We start from the raw sequence: 14,811 nt of genomic DNA, 5'->3' as shown, positions 1-14,811 counted from the left end.
GTTTGCCAGCTAATACTCCATTAGTCCATATATACATCCATATATATATGCCACCTCTTCTTTATCCATTCATGCATCGATGGACATTTGGGTTCTTTCCATACTTTGGCTATTGTTGATAGTGCTACTATAAACATGGGGGTGCATGTGTCCCTTCGAAACAGCACACCTGTATCCCTTAGATAAATGCCTAGTAGTACAATTGCTGGGTTATGGGGTAGTTCTATTTTTAGTTTTTTGAGGAACCTCCATGCCATTTTCCAGAGTGGCTGCACCAGCTTGCATTCCCACAAAGAATGCAAAAGAGATCCTCTTTCTCTGCATCCTCGCCAACATCTGTTGTTGCCTGAGTTGTTAATGTTAGCCATTCTGACAGGTGTCAGGTGGTATCTCATTGTGGTTTTGATTTGTATTTCCCTGATGATGTTGAGCATTATCTCGTGTGTCGTTTGGCCATCTGGATGTCTTCTTTGGAGAAGTGTCTATTCATGTCCTTTGCCCATTTCTTCACTGGATTATTTGATTTTTGGGTGTTGGGTTTGATAAGTTCTTTATAGATTTTGGATACTAACCCTTTATCTGATATGTTGTTTGCAAATATTTTCTCCCATTCTGTCAGTTGCCTTTGAGTTTTGCTGATTGTTTCCTTCTCTGTGAAGAAGCTTTTTATTTTGATGAGGTCTCAGTAATTCATTTTTGCTTTTGTTTCCCTTGCCTCTGGAGACGTGTTGAGTAAGAAGTTGCTGCGGCCAAGATCAAAGAGGTTTTTTGCCTGCTTCCTCCTCTAGGATTTTGATGGCTTCCTGTGTTACATTCAGGTCTTTCATCCATTTTGAGTTTGTTTTTGTGAATGGTGTTCATTCACCATTTTATTTTGTGAATGGTGGTCCAGGTTCATTTTTTGGCATGTCGCTGCCAGTTTTCCCAGCACCACTTGCTGAAGAGACTGTCTTTATTCCATTGGATATTCTTTACTGCTTTGTCAAAGATTAGTTGCCCATACGTTTGTGGGTCCATTTCTGGGTTCTCTATTCTGCTCCATTGATCTGAGTGTCTGTTCTTGTGCCAGTACCATACTGTCTTGATGATTACAGCTTTGTAATATAGCTTGAAGTCTGGGATTGTAATGCCTCCTGCTTTGGCTTTCTTTTTCAAGATTGCTTTGGCTATTCAGGGTCTTTTCTGGTTCCATACAAATTTTAAGATTATTTGTTATAGCTCTGTGAAGAATGCTGGTGTTTTTTGATAGGGATTGCATGGAATATGTAGATTGCTTTGGATAGTATTGACATTATAACAATATTTGTTCTTCCTATCCAGGAGCACAGAATCTTTTTCCATTTTTTTTGTGTCTTCTTCAAGGGCTTTCGTCAGCTTTCTATAGTTTTCAGTATACAGATTTTTTACCTCTTTGGTTAGATTTATTCGGTTTTTGGTGCAACTGTAAATGGGATTGATTCCTTGATTTCTCTTTCTGTCACTTCGTTGTTGGTGTATAGGAATGCAACTGATTTCTGTGCATTGATTTTATATCCTGCAACTTTGCTGAATTCATGAATCAGATCTAGCAGCAGTTTTTTTGTGGAATCTTTTGGGTTTTCCATATAGAGTATCATGTCATCTGTGAAGAGTGAAAATTTTACCTCCTGGCTGATTTTGATGCCTTTTATATCTTTGTGTTGTCTGATTGCAGAAGCTAAGACTTCTAATACTATGTTGAATAACAGTGGTGAGAGTGGACATCCCTGTCTTGTTCCTGACCTTAGGGGGAAAACTCTCAGTTTTTCCCCATTAAGGATGATATTAGCGTTGGGTCATTCATATATGGCTTTTATGATCTCGAGGTATGCTCCTTCTATCCCTACTTTCTTGAGGGTTTTTATCAAGAAAGGATGCTGTATTTTGTCAAATGCTTTCTCTGCATCTATTGAGAGGATCATATGGTTCTTGTCCTTTCTTTTCTTGATGTGATGAATCACATTGATTGTTTTGCAGATATCGAACCAGCCCTGCATCTCAGGTATGAATCCCACTTGGTTGTGGTGAATATTTTTTTTAATGTATTGTTGGAGCTGGTTGGCTAATATCTTGTTGAGGATTTTTGCATCCATGTTCATCAGGGAAATTAGTCTATCGTTCTCCTTTTTAGTGGGGTCTCTGTCTGGTTTTGGAATCGAGGTAATGTTGACTTCATAGAAAGAGTTTGGAAGTTTTCCTTCCATTTCTATTTTTTGGAACAGCTTCAAGATAATAGGTGTTAACTCTTCCTTAAATGTTTGGTAGAATTCCCCTGGAAAGCCATCTGGCCCTGGACTCTTGGTTTTTGGCAGATTTTGTATTACTAATTTGATTTCCTTACTGGTTATAGGTCTGTTCAAATTTTCTATTTCTTCCTGTTTTAGTTTTGGTAGTGTATATGTTTCTGGGAATTTGTCCATTTCTTCCAGATTTCCCATTTTATTGGCATATAATTGCTCATAATATTCTCTTATTATTGTTTTTATTTCTGCTGTGTTGGTTGTGATCTCTTCTCTTTCATTCTTGATTTTATTTATTTGGATCCTTTCCTTTTTCTTTTTGATCAAAATAGCCAGTGGTTTACCAATTTTGTTAATTCTTTCAAAGAACCAGCTTCTGGTTTCATTGATCTGTTCTACTGTTTTTTTGGTTTTGATAGCATTAATTTCTGCTTTAATCTTTATTATTTCCTATCTTCTGCTGGTTTGGGGTTATTTGCTGTTCTTTTTCCAGCTCCTTGAGGCGTAAGATTAGGTTGTGTATCAGATCTTTCTTCCTTCTTTAGGAAGTTCTGGATTGCTATATACTTTCCTCTTATGACCGCCTTTGCTGCGTCCCAGAGGTTTTGGGTTGTGGTGTTATCATTTTCAATGGCTTCCATATACTTTTTAATTTCCTCTTTAATTTCTTGGTTAGCCCATTCATTTTTAGTAGGATGTTCTTCACTCTCCAAGTATTTGTTCCCTTTCCAAATTTTTTCTTGTGGTTGGTTTCGAGTTTCATAGTGTTGTGGTCTGAAAATATGCACAGTATGATCTCAATCTTTTTATACTTACTTAGGGCTGATTTGTGTCCTAGTATATGGTCTATTCTGGAGAACGTTCCATGTGCACTGGAGAAGAATGTATATTCTGCTGCTTTAGGATGAAATGTTCTGAATATATGTTAAGTCCATCTGGTCCAGTGTGTCATTCAAAGCCATTGTTTCCTTGTTGATTTTTTGATTAGATGATCTGTCCATTGTTGTGAGTGGGGTGTTGAAGTCTCCTACTACTATGGTATTACTATCGATGAGTTTCTTTATGTTTGTGATTAATTGACATATATTTGGGTGTTACCACATTTGGCGCATAAATGTTTACAATTGTTAAGTCTTCTTGGTGGATAGACCCCTTGATTATGACATAATGTCCTTCTTCATCTCTTGATACAGTCTTTATTTTATTTTATTTTATTTATTTATTTTTTGGTTTATTTATTTATTTATTTTTTCAATATATGAAGTTTATTGTCAAATTGGTTGCCATACAACACCCAGTGCTCATCCCAAAAGGTGCCCTCCTCAATACCCATCACCCGCCCCCCTCCCTCCCACCCCCCATCAACCCTCAGTTTGTTCTCGGTTTTTAACAGTCTCTTATGCTTTGGCTCTCTTCCACTCTAACCTCTTTTTTTTTTTCCTTCCCCTCTCCCATGCGTTTCTGTTAAGTTTCTCAGGATCCACATAAGAGTGAAAACATATGGTATCTGTCTTTCTCTGTATGGCTTATTTCACTTAGCATAACACTCTCCAGTTCCATCCATGTTGCTACAAAGGGCCATATTTCATTCTTTCTCATTGCCACATAGTACTCCATTGGATAGTCTTTATTTTAAAGTCTAGATTTTCTGATATAAGTATGGCTACTCTGGCTTTCTTTTGTTGACCATTAGCATGATAGATGGTTCTCCATCCCCTTATTTTCAATCTGAAGGTATCTTTAGGTCTAAAATGGGTCTCTTGTAAACAGCATTTAGATGGATCTTGTTTTCTTATCCATTCTGTCACCCTATGTCTTTTGATTGGAGCATTGAGTCCATTGACGTTTAGAGTGAGTACTGAAAGATATGAATTTATTGCCATTATGTTGTTTGTAGAGTTGGAGTTTCTGGTGGTGTTCTCTGGTTCTTTCCAGTCTTTGTTGCTTTTGGTCTTTTTTTTTTTTTTTCATCTTTTGTCCCCTCAGAGAATCCCCTTAAAATTTTTCAGGGATGGTTTAGTGGTCACAAACTCTTTTAATTTTGTTTGGGAAACTTTTTATCTCTTCTTCTATTTTGAATGACAGCCTTGCTGGATAAAGAATTCTCGGCTGCATATTTTTCTGATTCAGCACATTGAATATATCCCGCCACTCCTTTCTGGCCTGCCAAGTTTCTGTGGATAGGTCTGCTGCAAACCTGATCTGTCTTCCCTTGTAGGTTAGGGACTTTTTTCCCTTGCTGCTTTCATGATTCTCTCCTTGCCTGAGTATTTTGTGAGTTTGACTATGATATGCCTTATTGATGGTTTTTGTTGAATCTAATGGGGGTCCTCTGTGCTTCCTAGATTTTGATGTCTGTGTCTTTCCCCAGGTTAGGAAAGTTTTCCGCTATGATTGGCTCACATAACACTTCTACCCCTATTTCTCTCTCTTCCTCTTCTGGGACCCCTATGATTCTGATGTTGTTCCTTTTTAATGAGTCACTGATTTCTTTAATTCTTAAATCGTGCTCTTTTGTCTTAATGTCTCTCTTTTTTTCTGCTTCATATTCTCTATAAGTCTGTCCTCTATATCGCTGATTCTCTATTCTGCCTCATCCATCCTTGCTGCCGTGGCATCCGTCCATGATTGCAGCTCATTTATAACATTTTTTATGTCATTCTGACTGTTTCTTACTTCTTTTATCTCTGCAGAAAGGGATTCTAATCTATTTTCGACTCCAGCTAGTATTCTTATTATCGTGATTCTAAATTCTGGTTCAGACATCTTGCTTGTATCTGTGTTGATTACATCCCTGGCTGTCGTTTCTACCTGCTCTTTCTTTTGGGGTGAATTCCTTCATTTTGTCATTCTGAAGGGAGAAAAGGAATTATGAAGGTAGAAAAATTAAAATTAAAAAAAATTAAAATTAAAAATATATTAAAATTTAAAAATTAAACACATACACACACACACAAATCGAATAAATGATGCTAGATCCTAGGTGTGTTTTGGACTGGGTGTTGAAAGTAGTTCGAGAGATTAGAGAAAAACAGGGGGGAGAGGAAAGGAAGTCGTTTGAGAATTTGAAAAAATGAATACACTGAAGTAGACTAAAATGAGATGATGGGAGTAAAATAGAACTTGAAAATTTTACACAAAAGTAAAGAATATAGTAAAAAATTAAAGAGAAATATTTTTAGTAGAAGTTGAAAGTACAAATGAAGTTTTTCTCTTTCTGCATTCAAGACAAAGAAAAGAAATGAAAAAGAAAAAAGAAAAAAAAAGGAAATAGTTTGAAAATTTGAAAAAGTGAATACACTGAAGTAGACTAAAATAAAATGATGGAAGTAAAGTAGATTTTGAAAATATTCACACAAAAGTAAAAAATATAGTAAAAAATTAAAGGAAAATATTTTTAATAAACACTGAAAATAAAAATGAAATGTTCTCTCTGTATTCAAGAAAAAGAAAATAAGTGAAAAAGAAAAAAAGAAAAGAAAGAAAATTGAATAGATGGACCCGCTAACAGATTGAAATAGGACTGAAATTACTTTTTTTTCCCCTAGAAGTCAGACTATGAAGCGCTTTCTAGTCCATAAACTAAGCAGACAGTGAGACTTGTGTTCTTGAAGAGCAAGGTTGCCCCAATTGGGCGGGGCTCAGTGTAGCGGCTCCATTCTCCACTAGATGGAGCTGCTAGCCTACTGGGGTGGAGTGTTGCAGTGGTCATAGGTGTGTGCACGCATGTGCAGGAGCAGTGAAAATGACGCCAGCCAGCTACCCAGTCTGTTCTCCCCGATCAGCAATCATGCACCCATCCTCTGTGTTCAGCTTTCATCCACTCCCCACTTTTTCACTCTCCGTGACCAGGCCCCAGGCAGTAGCTCTCTCCCAAGTTTTGTCTCAGATGTGGCTGTTTTCCCCATCCCCTTACTTCTGAAGGACTGCGGCTTTGACCTGTTCTTCCCCTCTGTGGGAGGGTCTTACCGAACAATGGCCGAATGAGCAATGGCCGAATGAGCAATGGCCGAATGTCGGCTGCACCCAGGAATGCTTGCTGGACCCTGCTGCTGCCAGTGCCCCGAGACTGCAGCCAGGTGCCAGCGCACCCCAGAAAAAGTTCCTGAGATAGTGTAGCAGCAGCATTTCAGGGATTACAGAAAATCACAACACACATCTGGCACCAGGCTTCACCCTTAATGACCTTGTTCCAGCACCAGTGAATGTGGCCATTTTCTGGGGTCTGCTGGGACCAGGTGGCTTCAACAGTCTCTACCAAATGTCCTTCCAGCAGTGGAACCGCTTTTCCCAGTGTGGCCCGAGAACCTCCCGGACCCCACTCTGTTCCTGGGGATTCACCCGTCCCACCAGAGCACTGCCAGGTATCGAGCTGTGGAGTTGCAGACTTTGCACTCCCCTTGTTTACAGTCTTAATGCAATTTAAACCCTCTCCTTTCTCCTTTCTCCTTTCTCCCTTTTTAGTTTAGCCCCTGCAGCTGTTTCCAATTTTCCACTTTCTCTCCAGCTGCTTTTGGGGAGGGGTGCTTTTCCCGTATTCTCTCCCCCCGCCCCCGTCTCTGTCCTCTCTTTGCCTGCAAAAGCACCTCCCTGACCACTGTGGCTTCTTGCTCCCCAAGTTTACCTCTCTGTGCCATGTACCTGTTGAAATATGTGGTTCAGGTTGTGCAGATTATTGTGTTAATCCTCCAGTCAGTTTTCTAGGTGTGCAGGATGGTTTAGTGTTGATCTGGATGTATTTCATGGACGTGAGACACACAAAAAACTTCCATGCTGTTCCACCATCTTGGCTCCTCCCCTCAAATATATTTCCATTCTTAAGAGCAAAGCTGTTTTTTGAATGACATAATTTTTCATCCTCAAATTCAAAGGACTGATTTTGTCTCTTTGGTCTTTTGGACTGAGTTTCCACAGGACCACAGATCTTGTCAAATGTAAATTATCAAGGAATCTATTTTCATATTTCAATTATAAACCTCAACCGCCTGTGTTTGAATAGTTCCTGTGAAAAGAAACTTACTACACACAAGGCAGCTTATTCTATTTTTAAAAAGACAAACTGAAGTATCAGAACATTGATATTAGGTAATTGTCAGAAAATGTTTTCATGATATGTAAGTACAAAATATTCCTCATAGTTTGTGGCTAAACTAATGTCCATCTGACAGAGGTGTAGCCAGGATGTGCTTTTGAATCTGTAACTACTAGTGTTTTTTTCTGTTTGTGTGTGTGTGGTGGTGGTGGTGGTGGTGGTGGTGGTGGTGGTTTGTTGTTGTTGTTTTTCTAAGAGGGAGAGTGTGAGAAAAGGTGGAAAAGGGAGAGAGAATCCCAAGCAGGCTCCACACTCAGCTCAGAACCCAACACAGGGCTCGATCCCATGACCCAAGGATCATGACTTGAGTATAACTACTAGTTTAAAAGACTCCTCATCTCTTCCTTTCTCTCCACACCTGGGTTTGGACCCAAGGTTGCCCAAATGCCAGTGCCCTATTCCATGTTCCCCTAAGACAGGGACCTGAATCTAGGGAAACACTTCAATGCAGTGATGTACCCAGTGTCACCACCCTACCGACTCTGACAAAGAACAATTTCTTCACGAAGAATGTTTAGAATAGCAAACCTCTATGATTACATTTCCTAATTGTCTACTTAAGACAGTTCTTAGTTTTTCTGACCTTAAAAGACAGACTTTTAACACAAAGAGCAGGCTTGTTTCAGAAATCTCATTGAAAAATTGTAATGGTAATCAAGAAAACTTGCCCTTTTAATTGTAATACTGACATAAACAATTTAAAATTCTTTTTTATTTAATTTTTTTAAGTTTTGTTTATTTATTTTGAGAGAGTGAGATAGAGAGCAGGGGAGGCACAGAGAGAGAGGGAGAGAGAATATTAAGTAGGCTCCATGCTGTCAGCACAGAGCCTGACAAAGGGCTTGAACCCATTAACTGTGAGACCATGACCTGAGTTGAAAAAAGTGTCAGATGCTCAACTGACTGAGCCACCCAGGGGCCCCAAACAAACTAAAACTCTAATAAGACAAAGGCTTTCTTCTTTTTTTTTTTAAACATAAAATAACCACATTGAAGGTCCCAGTGTGGCTCTAAGACAATGGATACTACTCAACACTCATATGAGAAAAAGGACCAGAGAAGTAATTACTGGAACTTGATTGTGTAATATTGGATTTGAAAGTCATCCAAGATATTAGCATTGTCCTAGAATGGAAAGCTATGACATCCCCAAATACCACAATGTAATATTCATTACAAGTTATGCTGGAGGTATGTGTGGGAAGGAAACATTATCAATATTTTTAGCAGTTTTCCTTAAAGAGTGAGAATGTATCAGGTATACATTTGCAACAGTGAAGTGATATATTTTCCTTTCCTCTAAATTATAATGTTCTGGGACTTTCCACCTAGTGAACCAGTGGGTTTCAGGGCTTCAGAGAACACACTATTTATTGCATGGATGCATTTAGAGCTCTTGTAAAAGCAGGCTCTTGGGAGGAAACATTTGTTGAGAGAGAAGAGGATTCCTTTATTTCCAAACTCCTTGAAGTCTAAACTTAAAATTGTACTAGGGAGCACAGGAAGAGGGAGAATACAAGCTGTGATGTGGGAAGGCTGCAGTTGACATGGGGAAGAATGGGAGATCTCCAGGAAAAGAAGTAAGTGGAAAGGAAGAAGGAAGGGGACGTGTTCAGATCTGTGACTTCTTCCCCATTCCAGGTCAAGTTCTAGGGTGGAACATTAAAACAAAATCAGATAAGGTTCAGGTAAATGGGAGCACGTGGACTTTCTCCTCATTTCCCTGGGCACAGGCTGGGATTTCAGGTCCTGTCAAAGAAAAAGAACAACCAACAAGGTGCATCCAGGTGACAGATTGGAATGGTTGAGGGATGCTCTCACCAGAGTAGAGGGAGTCAGTTCCTCTTCTATTCTACCAAGGCCAAGTTCAAATCACTGAGGGACCAGCACAAGGATCTGATCAGGATAGAGAAAAGACTACAAGTTCCCTTCTGTGAGTTTCAGCAGCAGATACCAGGAAGATGCCCAGTGTCCAAGCAGGATGAGAAATGGCCTCACAGAGTTCAGGGAGGGCCAGGAGCACAATGCTGGACCTCGCCTAGAGCTCTAGACCTGAGAATCCTTTTCTCTTCACCTCTATACTCAGATACTCTCTGATAGGGGAGACAATAAATGACTGAGCAATTACCTGAAATAAATGAAGGTAAACTAAAATAGGCTTTTAAAAAATAAGAGAGCCTATGTTACCTTTAATTGGCAAGTTTAATTCCACTTTTGCTTCAAGTCTTTATAGGATAAGGGCCTCAGATCAAGATAAGTAGGCCTCCTTTATTTTCTAGAAAAATAGAGAATGCTACACCTTCCTTCTTACTCTTGCCCTCATCTCATGGTATTGCAGAAATGCTGATTCCTCCACAACAAAACATTACTCTAGATGTGTTTGTTAATTTTATTTTGTGCAGGCACTAGCTGCCATTGAGAAAATAATTTCATATTTTCCATTATCACACCAGTGTTATGGTCTGTGGCAGAGACATTGCTATATCCTTCCCAAGCCCTGTTTCTTTTTTTCCTCATGGGCACACAGTTAAATTACATTTAAATTATATCTCAGCCTTCCCAGTAGTAAGGTGAGGTCATATGACTGCGTTTTAGTCAATGGAATGTGGATGGAAATTACATAGGCCACTTTTAAGCCAGTACCCTAAACTTCCTGCAGTCCATGTTGGTCTTTCCCTCACCCGTCAGCTAGATCTAGGTAAGGACTCTGGCTGGAACAGCCACTGGATGGAATATGCCTGGGTCCCTTGAATGACTGCATGAGACAGAGCCCCAATCTCCACCTGTCAAGAATTGTGAAGTGTTAGGATTTTACTCTACTTGCAAGATAGCAAGTAAACTTATTACCGTTCCTTGGATCCTGGCAGAAGACCCAAAACTTCTGAGTCAGAGACAAAGTACTTTCTATTCCCTGCAAAACTAGTAGCCATTTTTTCATATTGGCTTGTATCTATTCTTGCTTCCCAAGTTCCGTTCATGCAACACAGGACACGTGAGAGATGTCTTCACGTGTGGTGGGCTACATTACGGAAAAGTAACACTGAGTTTGGGGAATTCACCATGTTGATAGGAAGCAGAAGCAAGACTGTGCTTTGTCATGGAGAAGACATTATCTCATTTTTCAAGGTTTCCCACAGCAAGTGTGACTCTGAGAATGGCCCTGGTAAGGAATGGTTGGGAGTCTTGACATGACTAATAAGATTTGCAGTGATATCCAGAGCCCCTGCAGAACTGTGCAGGAAACCAACCTTTAGTGGCTGAAGCCACTGAGATCTTGGGTTTCTGTAGCAATTAGCCTATCCTGCCTGATACATAGAGTCCCCTGGGAAGAACCTTCCTTGCTTATCCCAGAAGTTAGCAGTAATTCCTTATTTTCTTCTGTCTTATGCTTCATTTTCTCTATCTACAGCTAATAAATATCCAGGGGCTAGATGTTTAGACTAAAGAAAGTATTCATTTTTTTCTAAAGTAACTTTATTTTTCTCAAAATTTATGATTAAAATTCAAGTATCAAAGTTTCAGTTTTATAAGGTTCAGTGTTAATTTTCTTATTTAAACATATCCATATGACAAATTTGATTAGTGGCAATTCTGACAAACTGACAAAGATTTTCAAGCAGTCTCAATTAATGAACCATTGCTAAACATAATAAATACTATTACTTTTAATATACTAGTGTTTATATACTAATAGTAATAGTAAGTATACCATTACTATTATTAAGTTTTTAATAGCTATTTCTTTTACTCATAATGGGAAAGTCAAGTGTTAAAAATATTGTACTAATGTCTGTTATGGAAAAGAGCTAGCAGTATGATGTTTTGTAATATCCAGGGAAAGCTAGCAAGATCATCAGAATATATTTCTTCTCCATGAGCTACTATTGTGAGTTCTTTTAATGTTTAATGCTGAACTAGGAAAATTCAAAAGAAGACACAATTTTCTGTGGAAAATAGTGTGAATTGAGTTGTTACTAGATCCCATATGGTATTAAAGTACTATATCTCATATCAAGTGTAAAACAACAGGTTACATTGCTTGAAATAATATTTAACATTTTCCACCACTGATAGGAGTGACAAGTATCATTTGTGTTCATAATGAATGTCTGTCTTTCATTTTGTTTTATTTACTTCTTTTTAAAATCAATCTTAAGTAAGTTTTTAACGTTTATTTATTTTTGAGAGACAGAGAGAGAGAGAGAGTTTGAGAGTGCAAGTGGGGAAGGGGCAGGAAGAGAGGGAGACACAGAATCCAAAGCAGGCTCCAGGCTCTGAGCTGTCAGCATGGAGCCCAATGTGGGGCTTGAACCCACAAACCTTAAGATCATGACCTGGGCCTAAGTCAGACCGTTAACCAACAGAGCTCCAGCTGTCTTCCATTTTAAAGATGGTTCTGATCTGCCACCTGCAGAATAAGTCATTTGAGTGTCTTTTCAGTAATAGAGATAGATTTATCCATTCCTACTCCTCCCACACCCTTTCTGTCCTATTTAAGGGCAAATTATACAATGTAACCTGAAAACAAAAAAGAAAAAATTGTCCCACAGGGGATTGACCATAGAACTTTGACCTCATTACTGTACATTAGCACCATTTCCTATTCAAAAGAACAAGCCTGTCACAGATAATAGGTCCCTGCTCCTGTAACAAGTATGTTCCTAATCAATTTTCTGTTTTCACAGGGTTTCAAGCAAGCTGCACAATGACTGTATCACACTGAGTTATATTTCTGTTTGAATATCGAGGCATAATATATGTTTCTCCTGCTAGAAGTAATCTTCTGAGATTTTATATTTTGTAAAAATAAGAATTTCCTATCTGGATTTCTGGATAACTTAATTTATGACTATCCAGCCAACTTCGATGTCTGATACCCACTGTGGCAAAACTAGTGTTGTCCATAATAATATATGGATGGATGCTATTTCCTGAAGTGATTTGTTGATGTTTGTTTCTCCAGAAGATTTATGTTGTCTATTAAGTCTTTCATCACCATCTGGTATAATTAATGACTCGTGAAACTTGCCTCTTGTAGCACAAAATCCATCACATGGCAGATATGCAGATGGGCATTCCATGAGATGAGCCAAGATTTTGAACACAAAGCCTTCTTCAGCCAGCTGGGAGCAGATATATGAAGAGCCCTTGTCACCTGAAATTTATTGTCCTTCCCTATTCATTGTTCCAGAACATAGGGCAGCAGCTAGAATCTGTGGCTGAAACTGAAGTTTCAGTGAGCAGTATGGTGAGCCTAGTCCAAACCTATGTCATCATCCAAATGTTGACTTCAGATTTCACTGATATTTACCAGTACCTTTGTTTTCTTGTTTTTCATTCACAGCCCTTTCCTTTACTCAGTATTTCGTGAAATTCTATATATTATATGTTAGATTATTTGCTAGACATTTTGTAGTTTTATCGCTATTGTTCAAGGTATTCTATTTCCTGGCATATTTTCTAGTTGGTTGCTGCTGCTTTAGAGGTTGTTGATTTTTACATGTTGATCTTGTACTGAGCAAACTTGCTGAACTCCCTCATTCTCTGCACCAATATTGGTTATTTTGTCTTTTCCTTTCCAATTCTTACATCTCTTATTTCTTTTTCTTATGTTGTCCAGGGCTTTTAATACTATTTTAAAGAATAAATGGGATAGTAGATGATGTCTATGTGAAGTGCCTTTATGAAATCAGATGACTGCTGTGGCTTTGCAATAGATAGTAAATTAAATTCAGGAAGTTCCTTTTCTTAGTTTCTTAAGAGAAGCACACTTTTTAATAGCTGCATTGTATTCTTATGTACAAATATATTGTAATTTATTTAAGCAATATCTTATTGAGAAATATGTTGGCTATTTTCATAAATTTATTTTTTATATTACAAAAAAATCCTACAGTAAAAATCTTTGTACATATTTCTTTCCACACTTGTCTAAGTTTATATACAGGAAACATTTCTAGAAGCATAACTGCTGAGTGAAGGATGTGTGCCTTAAATTTGTTTTCTCAAATTTTGGATAAATGTTATCAAAGAGAGAAAGAGCTAAACATTTATTCGTCTTGTTTTGTATACTATTTCAAGTTAACTAAGGGGGCATAGTTGATGAAAGTAAGTTGGTTTTATAGAATTTCAAATGCAACTATAGGTAGGGCAGTAGCATTATAAATGCACCATTTTGTGACGTTCAAAGCAGTAATCGATTAAAACAGTAACCATTAATGGATGTCAAAATCTTGAAGAGAAAAGTTGATGATTATAACAGAAGGATCAGATAGCCATTGTTTGAATGCACTTGTTAGTCTTAAAATCAACACAGCCAAACAACCAGACTTTATGAAGTACAGAGAACATGTGAACTAGTCGCACAAAAAACTTGAACCTGAATCTAAGTTTCTAACGTTTAATTTCTAGTTTAGTGGGAGGAGAGAGGAAGGGAAACAGTTAAATAGCACAAAGAGGAAACAATTAGACAAACCCGGAATGAAGACATTCTACAGAAGAACCATCTTATTTCAGCCACAAGTCAATGACATGAATATAAAAGGGAGAGTCAAAAAGGTTAAAAATTAACAGTCAAAAATGTTAAAAAATGTAATTCAAATACCACGTGTGGTCCTTGTGTGGTTCCTGTTTCAAATGAATTTGATATATATATATATATATATATATATATATATATATATATATATATATAATATATACATATATATTATATATATATAATATATACATATATATTATACATATATATTAATATTTATTTTTGAGAGAGAGACAGAGACAGAGCACAAGCGGGGATGGACAGAGAGAGAGAGGGAGACACAAAATCCCAAGCAGGCTCCAGGTTCTGAGCTGTCAGCACAGAGCCTGACACGAGGCTCAGATCCATGAACTGTGAGATCATGACCTGAGCTGAAGCTGGACGCTTAACCGACTGAGCTACCTAGGCGCCCCTGCAAAAGATATTTTTAAGATGTTTGAAGAAATATTATTACAAACAAGATGTTAGATGATACTGAAAAATTATTAATTTTGTTACAAAAGAAAATAGAATTGTGGTTATGTAAGAAAATGGCCCTATTTTTTAGTAAAATTTATGGAAAGTACCTATGATTCTAAATAAAACAATACCAGGGATTTTCTCAAAAATGCTGTAGCCCCATTCCCCCCAGAACAAAACAAAGCAAAAACAAAAAAGAAAAAAAAGAAAACAACCAAAAACAAAAAAGCAAAAAAAGAAGGAAGAAAAAGAGTAGTTGAAACAAATATGGGAAAATGTTGATAATTGTTTAATCTGAGAAATACACAGGTGAGTTACACTGTTCTCTCTACTTCCGTGTGTGTCTCACAACTTTAATCTCAAGTTCTTCTAATTATTACAAATTAGCTGAAGTCCACAGGATTTAAAATCTGAAATCAGATTTTGTTCTTGTGAGTTTTAAATAATAAAAAAAGTCATAA

The 14,811-nt window shown here is 37.7% G+C and overlaps 1 long non-coding RNA gene across 3 annotated transcripts in view; it reads left to right on the top strand.

The window, feature by feature from the left end:
• Positions 1–13,013, top strand: part of LOC106967968 (uncharacterized) — a 37,286-nt gene extending 24,273 nt beyond the window's left edge. For all 3 annotated transcript variants that reach the window (XR_008300178.1, XR_008300177.1, XR_008300176.1), the window contains one exon: positions 12,389–13,013. This is a non-coding gene — a long non-coding RNA (uncharacterized LOC106967968). The remainder of the gene's footprint in view (positions 1–12,388) is intronic.
• The last annotated feature ends 1,798 nt before the right edge of the window (positions 13,014–14,811 follow it).

The sequence above is a fragment of the Acinonyx jubatus genome, chromosome B4 (assembly GCF_027475565.1).
Source record: "Acinonyx jubatus isolate Ajub_Pintada_27869175 chromosome B4, VMU_Ajub_asm_v1.0, whole genome shotgun sequence".
Classification (NCBI taxonomy): domain Eukaryota; kingdom Metazoa; phylum Chordata; class Mammalia; order Carnivora; family Felidae; genus Acinonyx; species Acinonyx jubatus.
This window is presented reverse-complemented; position numbering and strand designations above follow the sequence as displayed.